General features: G+C 46.9%; 1 protein-coding gene across 3 annotated transcripts in view; it reads right to left on the bottom strand.

The window, feature by feature from the left end:
- The window catches only part of LOC105470532 (dedicator of cytokinesis 1), a 546,684-nt gene that overhangs the window by 347,432 nt on the left and 186,066 nt on the right, over positions 1 to 13,186 (bottom strand). The gene's annotated exons all lie outside the window — the stretch shown is intronic.

Here is a 13,186-nt window from a genome sequence, read left to right on the forward strand (position 1 = left end):
TTCCAGATGAGGGGCTGATGGCTAACACGATGAAAACAGAGCAAAGAAAAAATTCATCAGGAGCAGTGGTTCACACCTGCAATCCCAGCACTTTGGGAGGTTGAGGCGGGCAGATCGCTTCAGCTCAGGAGTTTGAGACCAGCCTGGGCAACATGGCGAAATTCCACCTTTACAACAAAATTACCCTGGCGTTCGTGGCTTGTGCCTGTAGTCCCAGCTATTCAGGAGGCTGAGGCAAGAGGATCACTTAAGCCCAGGAAGTAGGGGTTGCAGTGAGCCACGATCACAGCATGGCAATCCAGCCCCGGCAACAGAGCAAGATCCTGTCTCAAAAAAGAAAACGAACCTCTAATCTACAAAGAATGCTCAAAGAATGCTAAATTCTTACAGGTTGTCTTGACACAAAATAAAATTATTATTAACAGAAGCCAGCACTAACCACCTGCGGCCTAAGTGCGTATACAATGTGCTTTTCTGTGCATGTGATTTTCTCCTTTAACCCCTGCAGAGCTCTGTGAGGTTAAAGCAAAATGAAGACCTGTCCCCCTCAGAATAATCCTCTTCCATTAAATTCACTTCAACTCTTCTACATTCAATGATTAAAGTCAACTGTCTTTGTTCCAATCCAAAAATATTTTCCTGTATATCTGCATATACTTTAATTATGAATCATTTTGTTCTTCAGTAATGTATCTTCTAGAAAACAAACACCCTCAAAAAACAGAGTAATGATATTCATGATAGATCCTGTCATGCTACACACTGTGCTAGGACCCGTGTATATTTGATCTTTAATTCTTACAGACCTCCTGTATTAGTCCATTTTCATCCTACTATGAAGAAATACCCGAGACTGGGTAATTTATAAAGGAAAGAGGTTTAGTGGACTCACAGTTCCACATGGCTGGGAAGGCCTCTTAATCATGGTGGAAGGTGAAGGAGGAGCAAAAGCACATCTTACATGGCAGCAGACAACAGAATGTGTGCAGGTGAATTGTGCCTTTATAAAACCATCAGATCTCAGGAGGCGTATTCACCATCATCAGAATAGCACAGGGAAAACCTGTGCTCATGATTCAATTACCTCCTACAAGGCCCCTCCCACAACACAGGGGGATTATGGGAGCTACAGTTCAAGATGAGATTTGGGTGGGGACACAGCCAAATCACATCACCTCCTATTATAAGGTAGCTGAGTAGGAAGGAGAAAAAACCGACAATGGAGACATTCATTACTTTGTCCCTGTTCATAAAGCTAGTACTGAACTAAGCTAGAATTAAATTCAGTTGGGGGAAAGTCAGAGACTGAGTCCCTCTGCTCTCTTCTGTTGGGAAAAGTTGCTAGATTTTAAGTGATCTGACTCTGGCTCTGCCACCTTCTACCTGTGTCTTTAAGTAAGAGGGGAAAATAACATTAACGCCAGATACTTCAAGGAGTTGCATTAAAGCTCAAAATCAAATTGGAAAATGAATAGGGTAACACTTTGAACACTGGAAAATACTACACGATTACAGAAACAATTTTTACAATTGTTCTCCAAAAGCAAGTAGGCAGAAACTCATTTGAAAAGTATTCCCCTGAACATATACAGACGTTGATGGATTTGTAACAAAGGTACACAGTACCACGGGCAAATAAATAAACTTCATGCCCTACTCTCTCACACTGCACAAAACTCAACTTTAAATAGATCACAGATCTTAAATGTAGAACTTCAAAAACTATAAAACTTTCGGAAGAAAATACATGTGAGTTTGGGCTAAGCAAAGATTTCTTAGATATGATACAAATAGCACAATGTGTAAAAGAAAAAACTGATAAAATGGACTTCATCAAAATAAAGAATTTCTGCTCTTTGAAAGGTACTACTGAGATAACAAGAACTACACAGGGAGAAAATGACTGGAAATCATAAATCTGCTAAAGATTAGTACCAAGAACAAAGAACCCTTAAAACTCAATCATGAGAAAACAATCTTCCCCTCCCCGCAAAATGGGCAAAAGAGATGAAGAGACAATTCTCCAAAGAAGATAGATGGCAAATAAGTACTTGAAAAGACGCTCAGCACCATTACTCATCAGGGAACTGCAAATTAAAATGACAATAAGATACAAGTAACGTCTCTAAGAATCATGAAAACAAAACAAAATTCCTACTCTTCGTATAACGTGCTCTTTGTATAACACTGCTAGTCTCAATGCAAAAATAGTTCAGCAACTTTAGAAGAGTTCAGTAGTCTCTTACAGGTAAACATTCATAATCCGTAGCACCCAGCCACTTTACTCCTAGCTACCTCCTCAAATGAAGTGAAAACCTACATTCACAAAAACTGAAGGCATCCTCATAAGGTTAACAAGAACTCTGGACAGCCATACAGTGATAATTAAGCCCGGAACAGGTTGCCCTTCAGCCCACTTTCTCGTAATCCCAAGTCACGCAGCACTAGATACTGGTCATCTGCATCCTCAACGTTCCTGCAAATAGGATTTCTGATATTAGGATCATAAGTCTTTTGTTGAAGAATTGCTTAAGGTGTTTCTCAGATCCTGAATCCCAGGGAAACGGCTGGTGCCAACTGGTTTGAAAACCCTTCAGAGGAAAGGAATCAGCACTGCAATGCAGTTTCTTCATCTCCCTGTCCCTTCACCCCACGCTCTTCAACCCACTTAGGCCTGCTCCAAAAACACTTAACAATACCTAGCCCCAAACTCCTCCAGCAGACAATCTGAGGTTTCCTCCTCCTGTTTTGGTGGTTCTATGATTAAAACTCTTTCTCTGCTGCAACCCAGAGCCGCAGCACATTGACTTGGCATGCACATGGGACAGTGAACCTGTTACAGTTACAAAACCCTTACGTGGACGTCTCTAGCAGCTTTATCTGTAATCCCCAAACACTAGAAACAACCCGAATGTCCCCTCAAGAGGGGAATCCATACAACGGAACTCGACACAGTAACACAGAAGCACCAACCACTGTTACCTACAACACAGATGCACCTGAACAACACAGTGATAAATAAAACAAGACATACGCAAGAGGCTGCAGCCCGTATGACTCAATTTTCATAACATTCTGGAAAAGGCACAGCTATAGGAATGGAGAGCATGTCAGTGGCTGGTGGGGAAGGGGACAGGGGAATGCAGGGGGCTCAGGGGCCCTCCCATGGGATGACTGCATTATGCCTTTGTCAAAGCTGGCACAGCTGTCCAGTAAAAAAGAGTAAATTTTATTGTATGTAAATTATATCTTTTTTTTTTTTTTTTTTTTTTTTTTTGAGACAGAGTTTCACTCTTTCGCCTGGGCTGGAGTGCAGTGGCACAATCTTGGCTCAGCGAAACCTCCACCCACCAGGTTCATGTCATTCTTCTGCCTCAGCCTCCCGAGTAGCTGGGACTACAGGTGCCCACCACCACACCTGGCTCATTTTTGTATTTTTAGTAGAGATGGGGTTTCACCATGATGGCCAGGCTGGTCTCAAACTCCTGACCTCAAGTAATCCACCCACCTCGGCCTCCCAAGGTGCTGAGATTACAAGCATGAGCCACCGTGCCCAGCCTATACTTTAATTTTGTAAGTGACTAAGAATATATTACCTGGGCATATTTCCATAGTTACCAGGGATGGGAAATGCCTGAAAGAATGGCGGGCTGGTGTCTCAACTCTGGGGCGCAGGTCAAGTCATTTCAGGTGAGTTCAAGTTGCCTCATCTCTAATGTGAGTATTCTGCACCTGCCAGACAAGTTTCCAGGTGCCGGGCTCTATGGACACATTAATCCCCATGGCAACCTGATGAAGGAGGCCTATTACTATCCCCTTTCACGGAGGAGACGGTGGAGACACGCAAAACTGAAGTCTTTGGCCCAGACTGGCACTGCTGGGATTTGGGGTTGGTCTGTGCAGCCCCAAAGCTAATTTTGCAAAACCACCACGCTTCACCTTCACCAAAAATATAGTAGAGGATAAAGCAACTTTTGCCCCATACATCTCCACTCCAGAACGATCCATGCGATCCATGCTGCTGTTCACCTCAGCGTTCACCCTGTCCTTCAATGCCAACCAGATCCCAACCATCTGCTTTGGGATGCAACTTGTCAAAAGAGCATTAAATAGTAATAATTTCATTCTGATTTCAAAAGTTCTGCTTCCACTACCTCAGTGTTGCTTGGGGAAAAAAACAGAAAACATTTATTGTGACATTTAATAGCCAGCGTTGGCACAGGCTGATTGCTCAGTCTCCTGGTCTCTCGTGTCACTTGCGAACACCCAGAGGGTGAGGCACGAATTGGCTTCATGCATTTTATACTGTGCCCAGCAAAGCATCAACTGCCTGTAGCAAGTTTATAAATACCGTTTCACCAGGGTGAACTGGCCACAAACAAGACAGGCCTTTATGGTCCACCTGCCGCTGGCTCCCCTCGGACCACCGCATGCTGCATGAATCAGGACCGGCAGAGCGCCAGGCAGGGCGAGGGCTCCCAAAGCCTTCCCTGCCGGGGTCTTCCCGAGCTCCTAGAATCAAAAATGTCACAATGACACCCCCAGAGAAGGGGTCGTGCCCCCTGAGGTGGGGACATGCAATGCCAGTGATCCCAAAATGTTGGTTTAACTCAGAATTCTGCTTAACTGACCAAGATGATTTTGTGTCTCTCGGTAAATGAGGTTTAGCAAGAACTGGGAGGAACCCACATCTGCTATCAGTCCTAGGTGATGGAACAAAAGTCAGGACAGAGAGAACGGAATACAGAAGAAACATGGGGAGAGGCGCGTCTTACACTGTGGGTCCACCTGTTCTCCTGAAGGGCTGGGTTTCCTCTCCTTCTCCACTCTCCCTCCATGGCTGACTCAGTCTTTCTTTGCTCTCCTCAAGCCTGGCCCCCACCCCTCCTGTCTCATGTCACCACCTCCTACAGAGAAAAACAAAAGCCACCACAAGAAAGGAACTCGCTAAGCTTCCAACCACCCAAACCAAACACTAGACTCCAGCTCCCAGCCTCTGCCCCTGCCTTGGGTTTTCGGGGCACCCGCCTGCTCTGTGGGGCTTCAACCTCTTTCCCTGCTGTCTGCTCAGGGCCCTCCTGCCCTTTGTCCTCTCTCTCTCTCTCCTCAGAGCCTTCAGTTCTCACCCCTCTGGCTCCTGCTTTCTATAATGAAGCCCACGCCAGCCTCTCACCCAGAAAAGCAGCCCCAGGCCCTGCGATCTTCCGCTCCATCAGACAATTCCCCACACTGTGGGCCGAGGCCCGCATCCACTTCCCGCACGACCCCTCCTCACTCCCACTGCAGCCTGACTCTGGCCCGCACCACAGTTCTGTTCCTGCCAACGCCACAATGACTTCAGGCTGTTCTCAAGTGGCCTTTCTGATGACACTTTGGCCACCTCACCTGCAGGGCACTCGTGGCCCTCGTTCCCAGGGTGGCCGCCCTCCTCTCCACCCTCCTTCCAGCTCCCTGTGTGGGGCCCCGCTCCCCCAGCCCCTTGCCTGTGGGTTCCTCGGGGTCCCTCTACATATCCCCCAAGGGACCTCACCTCCTGCCATGCCAATGACTCCCAATTCTGATCCATCTCCAGGGCTCTCCTTCCTCCCGAGCCCAACACCCACAGCCTACACTCACCGGGCTCCACCCTTGCTGACCCTAGACATTGCAAACTCCCCCTGCCTTGGTGGAAGCCACAGCTGCTTCGCCTTCCCTAGGGATTCCAGTGCCAGGCACTGCACCACCAAGCCCCAGCTGCATGCCACAGGCCTGGGCATCATACCAGGCGTTCTCTCTTCCTCACAGCCCCCTTCTAGACAGCGACAGAGCCCTTGGTTCAGGCTGTTAACTACCCCCGGGACAAACAGCACCTGGGCTGCACCACTACTGCCTCCCATTGGCTTTGCTGCCACAGCGTCCCACCCGCCCTCCCTGCCTCCACGCTGACTCCTCAAGGACACTCCTCACTGGCCACCAGAGCAGCCTTCTGAAAATGCAAAGGGAATTTAGATACTGTGGCAACGTCCCCTGCTCATAGGACACAAAGAACCTCCTCTGCACCCATGGAGGGCCATGGGCTCTGGCCCCATGGCCCCAGACTCATCCTTGGTACCTGCATTTAGTCCTCGGACCAATCAACACGTGGGCAGGACCCAGTGACACACCAAGAACACATACCTGGGTCCCATACACACTCAGGCATGAGAGAGGCTTAAGGAGAAACTGAAATTACCACCAAATGCATAAGGGCCCCCAACCATTCACTGAGCACTGACGGAAAGCCAGCAAGCCACAAAAAGAAAACACAAACAAAATTAGAGAGAAATCCAGCCAGTGGTAAAGCTATTTCTGTTTATATTAAGACAGGCGGGCTGCCGAGTGCCCCTCTTAAGGTTCGGTTCACCTCTTAATATCCAGGCAATCAGGAACTCATCGTATTCAGCAATCACAACTCTTGGGAGGGAAAGTCAGATCAAAACTGAACCAGACAGACAAGAACACACTGAAACCAAAGCTTTAGAGGGAAAAGAAGAAACAGGAAAGGGCAGAAGATGCTAAAAGTTTTCTAATTGCTGAACTACTTCAGGTTAAAGAAATAACATTTTTTTTTTCTCCTTTCTGAGATGGAGTCTCACTCTGTTGCCCAGGCTGGAGTGCAATGGCATGATCTCGGCTCACTTCAACCTCCACCTCCCAGGTTCAAGCAATTCTCCTGTCTCAGCCTCCTGAGTAGCTAGAATTACAGACGTGTGCCACCACGCCGGGCTGATTTTTGTATTTTTAGTAGAGACAGGGTTTCACCACATTGGCCAGGCTGGTCTCGAACTCCTGACCTCGTGATCTGCTCGTCTTGGCCTCCCAAAGTGCTGGGATTACAGGCTTGAGCCACTGCGCCCAGCCCAGAAATAAATTTTATACTCATCTCTAAGCAAATGTAATTGTCCCAGATCTCATGAGAATGCCAACTTAATCCAAACTGAAAACTCAAACAATAAATGCACTTTCCATCTAGTATCAGCTTAAGGTTGTAAGTGTCTCTCTGGCTAAAAATATTACTGATGATGATTAATAGATACTATTTTAAAGTTCAGGCTACATTATTCAGTATAATTATTTTAATTAAACCCATTAGCATATCTTTATATAAGATTAGAAGAGCTATGGGTGATACAAAATAAGTTTTTCTTGAATAATGTATGAAGCAATTATTAATTTACATATTTCTCAAGAAAATTCATATTAAAATGATTCCACTTGGAGGTTTTGAGCTAAAATATATATGGTCCACAAATCCTCCTCCTTTTACACCTTAGTGTTCTGTCTTTGGAAGATGTGGGGAAGAGCCAAACAGTCTCCGGAAATCAGATAAACTTGGATAGGGGAAAATGCACCAAGACCAGCTCTGCCAATTGGTGCCCCTGGACCCACTCTCGGGACTTGATAAAACAGGACGGATGGCTGGACGTGACGGTCTGAGGCGGCTGAAGAAAGGAAATCCACAGAACTTTGAAGACATTCAAGGATGCATCTCTATGGTGTATGTGACAGCAGTCCAGAACAAAAAGAAAGACGATGGCAACAAGGGCTTCAATTCCTTATATCATTAAATTAGGACTGCCTACATCTTATGTATTTCAAATCCAAAAATACGTTTTATAATCAATTCTCTTAGTAATCAGCTTCCTTAAAGGTGATTCCGGTTTTTCAGATAGCATTCCCCATCTCCACCACCAATGCTTTGGTTCACTCAATCCCAAATGTCAATTTAGCACCTGAGGGACATTGTTCCTACAAGTATCTGCGTGTTTCTCCATCACAAAGCCCAAACTGAAAAAAGCACGAACTTCCTGAGATTCTTCAATGAATCCAGTTAAAGTTCCTACACAAATCAATTTGTTATGCCTTCCTTGAAGCATGATGTAATACGATGAGTAACGGGTCTCCTGGGCTTCTCAGGGAGAGGGATATTGATATTGTCTTCACTGTGCAGGACTGCTGTTAGCATCTCTGGATCCTGTCCATTAATTGCTCCTACACACACACACACACACACACACACACACACACACACACAAATAGCTCCTGGCCCATGTGGTTGTGTCACAGATGGATGCCTGGCACACAAAATTCCTCGGCCCTTGGGTCAGCCCAGCAAGACCTGGGCCATGGCTCCTCTCTGGCCACAGGTAGCTGTGCCATGCAGCAATGACCGTTTTCTCTGCCTTCAGCCTTGGCTAAGTAAATCCCCTGCACTTCTCTCCCATACCCCTTCTCTAACTGTAGTCAGAATCACTGTTCAAATGAGCAACCAAAGTCTGCACCTAACTCATCCTTACTTCCCCAAAGCTAGGCACATAGGAGAACAGAAAAAACTGTGGTCAAGGATGGAATAATCTATAAAAGAACAGGAAGGGTCAGAGTAGAAGCCACCAGAACTCAGCGTGTCAGGATAGGGCTACAATGATGCCCTGCAGATGACTAGGTAAGCAGCAGAAGCCACAAAGCAAAAAGTATGAAGCAAGAGAAAAAGAAAGATTAAGCCAGCCTCAGCACAGACAGCAAGAACACCCTCTTCTGCTCTCTGCTCTGGAGTCAGGAAGCTCTCTCTAACCTCCCACAATCCATTTGCCAGGAATTAAGTCACACCAAATAGAAGCATTACCGTGATCTAGGCAAGAACAAATTTGAATTAAACTACTGAACTATTCTTTCTTTATTTTTTTTCCACTTGATACCAGCACAGTCACCCAGCTAAAGAGGCTCATGGAGAGGGCAGCGATCCTTGGAAAAGGCCTCCATAGCCTCCAAATTGGTGAAAATTGGTTACCTGTCTAGACAGCTTCCAGGAGGCAAAGCACGACTTCCGAATGACGGAGACTTTCTGAAAAACACTTAAAATTCAGAAGTCGACAGACAGGAAAATGGTCCAGTTCCACAGCATCTTAAGGGTCTGAACTGTAGCAAAATGGTTTTGCAAACAGTGAGTGCAGAATGAAGCATATCACACTTGTGTTTTCTTCATGGTCTGAATAATCTGACAAAACGGAGCCTTTCAGGAACAGAAGCGGGTGTAAGACGAAGTGTGTGCAGGACAAAGGAGGAAGAAAGATGCAGGAATGAGGCAAAATCTCGCAGGCTATTCTGTCTGTCCACTGCGCACCCGTCCACCCTCCGTCACCCTCCACCTGCCTGGCTGTCCCAGGCTCTAGCCCAGCCTACCAATACTCAGGCTCACTGCCATCGAGGATGGCCAGGGTGCACAGACACTCACAGGTAGAGAGAGCAGGACAGGGGAAGGGAAGGCTTTGGGGTAGAGCGAACAGTGAATGCAGAGTGGAGCTCAAGCCCCTGGCTCCCCACCCACAGGCCTACCCCTTCCACTCTCATATGCAGTGCATGGAATTGTGACCCTGCCAAAAAAGGTTCAAGACCTAATCCCTGTGCTATCATTTTAATGTCTGTCCCCTCCAAAATTCAAGTTGAAATTCAATTGACATTGACATTGTAACGGTTATTAACATACGGGGTTTTTTTGGGTTTTTTTTTGCTTTTTTTGGTTTTTTTGAGACAGGTTCTCACTCCGTCGCCCAGGCTGGAGGGCTGCGGAATGATCACAACTCACTGCAGCCTCTACCTCCCGGGCTCAAGTTATCCTCCCATCTCAGCCTCCCATGTAGCTGGGACTACAGGCAGGAAAAGAGGCAGGAACTTTAGAGGCAATGTGATTAGGCCATGAGGACTCAGCCACATAGGGAGGATTAGGTCATTGTAAAAGAGCGAGTTTGGCACCCTTTCATCCTCTCTCACCCTCTCACCTTCTGCCATGGGATGACCAGGCAAGAAGGCCCTTAATGCCAGCACCTAGACCTTGGACTTGCCAGCCCCCAGAACTGCGAGCCAGTAAATTGCTGTTCATTATAAAGTACTCAGGTATTTTACTGAGTCTCGGGTATTTTGTTACAGCAGCACACAATGGACTAGGATATCCTGGTGCCTATGAATACAAATGAACTTATAAACAGAATCTTTGCAGATAAACGCAAAACAGAATTACAGTGGGTCCTAAATCCAATGATGGGTATCTTTATAAGGAAAAAAAAAAAAAAAGGCCAAGGCTAGGTGTGATGGCTCACACCTATAAACCCAGCACTTTGGAAACCTGAGGCACGAGGATGGCTTGAGCTCAGGAGTTCAAGACTAGCCAAGGCAACATAGCAAAACCCAGTCTCTACCAAAAATACAAAAAATTAGGTGGGTGCAGTGGCATGCACCTGTGATCTCAGCTACTAGGGAGGCTGAGGTAGGACGATTACTTAAGCCCGAAGGTGGAGGCTGCAGTAAGCCGAGATCATGCCACTGCACTCCAGCCTGGATGCTTGTGGTCCCAGCTACTTGAGAGGCTGAGGTAGGACGATTACTTAAGCCCAAAGGTGGAGGCTGCAGTAAGCCGAGATCATGCCACTGCACTCCAGCCTGGATGCTTGTGGTCCCAGCTACTCGAGAGGCTGAGGTAGGAGGATTTCTTGACCCTGGAAGGTGGAAGTTGCAGTGAGCCAAGATCACACTACTACACTCTAGCCTGGATGACAGGGTGAGACACTGTCTCAAAAAAAAAAGGAAAGGAAAAAGAAGAAAAAGGAGAGGGAGATTGGGATGCCCAGCTGCACACACCACAGGAAAGCAGAGGCAGACACGAGCATGGTGCATCCACAAACCACAGCACACCGAGGACTGTGAGCAGCCCCGGAAGCTGGAAGAGACCAGGAAGGATTCTGCCCTACATCCTTCTAGAGCCTCGGGGAGAGCATGGGCCTGGTGACGCCTTCCTCTTGGACTTCTGGCCTCCAGAACGATGAGGGACCACAATGATGTTGTTTGAAGTCCCTTGTTTTATTGTTTGTGACAGCAGCCCTGAGAGACGAATACATCACCTCACCCCATGAGACACTTGAAGCAAGGATTCTCCCATGACCTGGAGACTAGGATTTGCTTCCATTTTCATTCTGTTTCTGACCAATACCTTTGTAAATTGTAATAAAAACGAACGCCTGCCGGGTACGGTGGCTCACGTCCGTAATCCCAGCACTTTGGAAGACTGAGGCAGGTGGAGTTCAAGACGAGCCTGGCAACATGGTGAAACCCTGTCTCTATTAAAAATACAAAAAAATTATTCAGGCGTGGTGGTGGGGGCCTGTAGTCCCAGCTACTTGGGAGGCTGAAGTAGGAGAACTGCTCAAACCTCAGCCTCAAAAAAAAAAAGAATGCCTAGAAAACCAAAAAGCCACTCGGATGACAGAGCAGCATGGGATTTCTGTCAAGGTTCCTCAACGTTTCCTCCGAGTGTCTGTCTTCTTTTCGTCATGGAGAAGCAATCAGGACGCATGTGCGGCACAACCCTCTCCTGCCCTGGGTGGCACAGAGGGCAGCCGGTGCCAGGCCTGTGGTGGGCACACAGGGACGCTGGGGCCCTGTGGCAAGAGACACGCCTTGCTGGGGGATGACAGAGCCAGGACTACAACTACACCTTTCCAGGATCAAATCCTGACCTCTCCTCCCCGATCCAGCTCATCCTGCTCCATGCACTGGGCACCTTCTCAGCTCCCAGCACTACTGCTGTGGCCACTCCTGTGTCTACAGTCCAGCCAGACTTAACCAGCAGAACTTTCCACAACAATGGGACTATTCTACAGCAGCTCTGGCCAGTACAGTCACCGCTGGGCACACGTCCATCAGGCACTTGAAATACAGGTAGGGTGACTGAGTAATTAACATTTAGCTGTATTCTATTTGAATTTCAATAGGGCAGTGCAAATCTAGATGATGTACCATGGCAGCATCCCTCAGTCAGCTCTTTTTATCCTGAAATTCATCCCGGCCCCCGGGTTCTCTCGTATCACCCTGTCATGCTTTCTCCCAGAGGATGAACCCTGTGAGCACAAATGGACCCCACAGGGCAGGGGTCTATGGAGCATGCGGTCAGGGCTCAGGAGCTTCCCTGAGAACAGAGTCGGTGTGTTTTTGGTCATTCTGAGACTCTTCACCATCCTAGGTCTTACGACTTAGTCAGCTAATTTTACTTCCTTCAATTAGGAATGCTGTATTTTGACACGTTGTTCTCTAGGAAGCGGCACGGAGCTATGGTGATTTCTGAAATCTCAACACGGATATGCTGTCCTGTGATTCTGACCTCAAGCATCCCCCTTCTCCCTCCCTCTAAACAACGCTCTGTCCCGCTCGGGAGCAAACACAGCCTAAGCTTTGATTCCTTGGACCTTGACCCCCAGTGAAGATCTTAGAGATCTGAAAACGTGAAAGACAGCGCCTGTGTTCAACCTACAGATAAAGGTACAATTCAAAAAGGAAAACGGCAAAGCGATCCAGACCAACCTTCACAACTCGCTGAAGTTATGCAGGAGAGGTCCACACAGATAGAGCAATAAAAAGAATATCCTTTCTTCAATCAACAGAAACAGACCCAGCAGTTTCACTCCTTGATGTACACCCAAAAGAATTAAAAACAGGCGTTCAGACAGAAGCCCGTACAGGAATGCTCACAGCAGCTCTATCCACTACAGCCAAAAGGTGAAGTAAGCCAGGTGTGCATCAGGAGATAAATGGATAAACACCTGTGGTCTGTCCATACAATGGGATACTACTGAGCCATGAACAGGAATGGGGTGCCAACACACGGATGAAGCCTGAGAATATCCTCAGTAAAAGAAGCCATATACCCAAAAAAGCCACATACTGTATAATGTCATTTATATGAAATACGCAGTAGAAGCTAATCGTAGAGACAGAAAAAAGATTTGTGGTTGCCAGGGAGTGTGAAGGGGAAAGAGAGAGTGACTGTAACGGTTGTGGGGTTTCCTTTCGGGGTGATGGAAATGATTTAGATCTACCTAGTGGTGATGTACTGTAAATGTAGCCTATGCCACTGAATTGTTCATGTTAAGATGGTTAAAAGGATTAACTTTATGTTACATGTATTTTACCACAATTAAGAAATAAATTATTAACAGGAAAAAAAAAAAAGTCTCCTTCTCCACTGGAAAATGACACTTCTTGGAATAGTCACCGGGTGCCCTTGTGTACTGACAGCGAGTCACCGTCTGTCACTCACACTGCAGCAGATCATGTGACTGATCCACACGACAGTCTCCAGCAGCGACCGACAAACACCTGGGAACCATAATGGAGCCTCAGT

Source organism: Macaca nemestrina, chromosome 9 (assembly GCF_043159975.1).
Source record: "Macaca nemestrina isolate mMacNem1 chromosome 9, mMacNem.hap1, whole genome shotgun sequence".
In the NCBI taxonomy this organism is placed as follows: domain Eukaryota; kingdom Metazoa; phylum Chordata; class Mammalia; order Primates; family Cercopithecidae; genus Macaca; species Macaca nemestrina.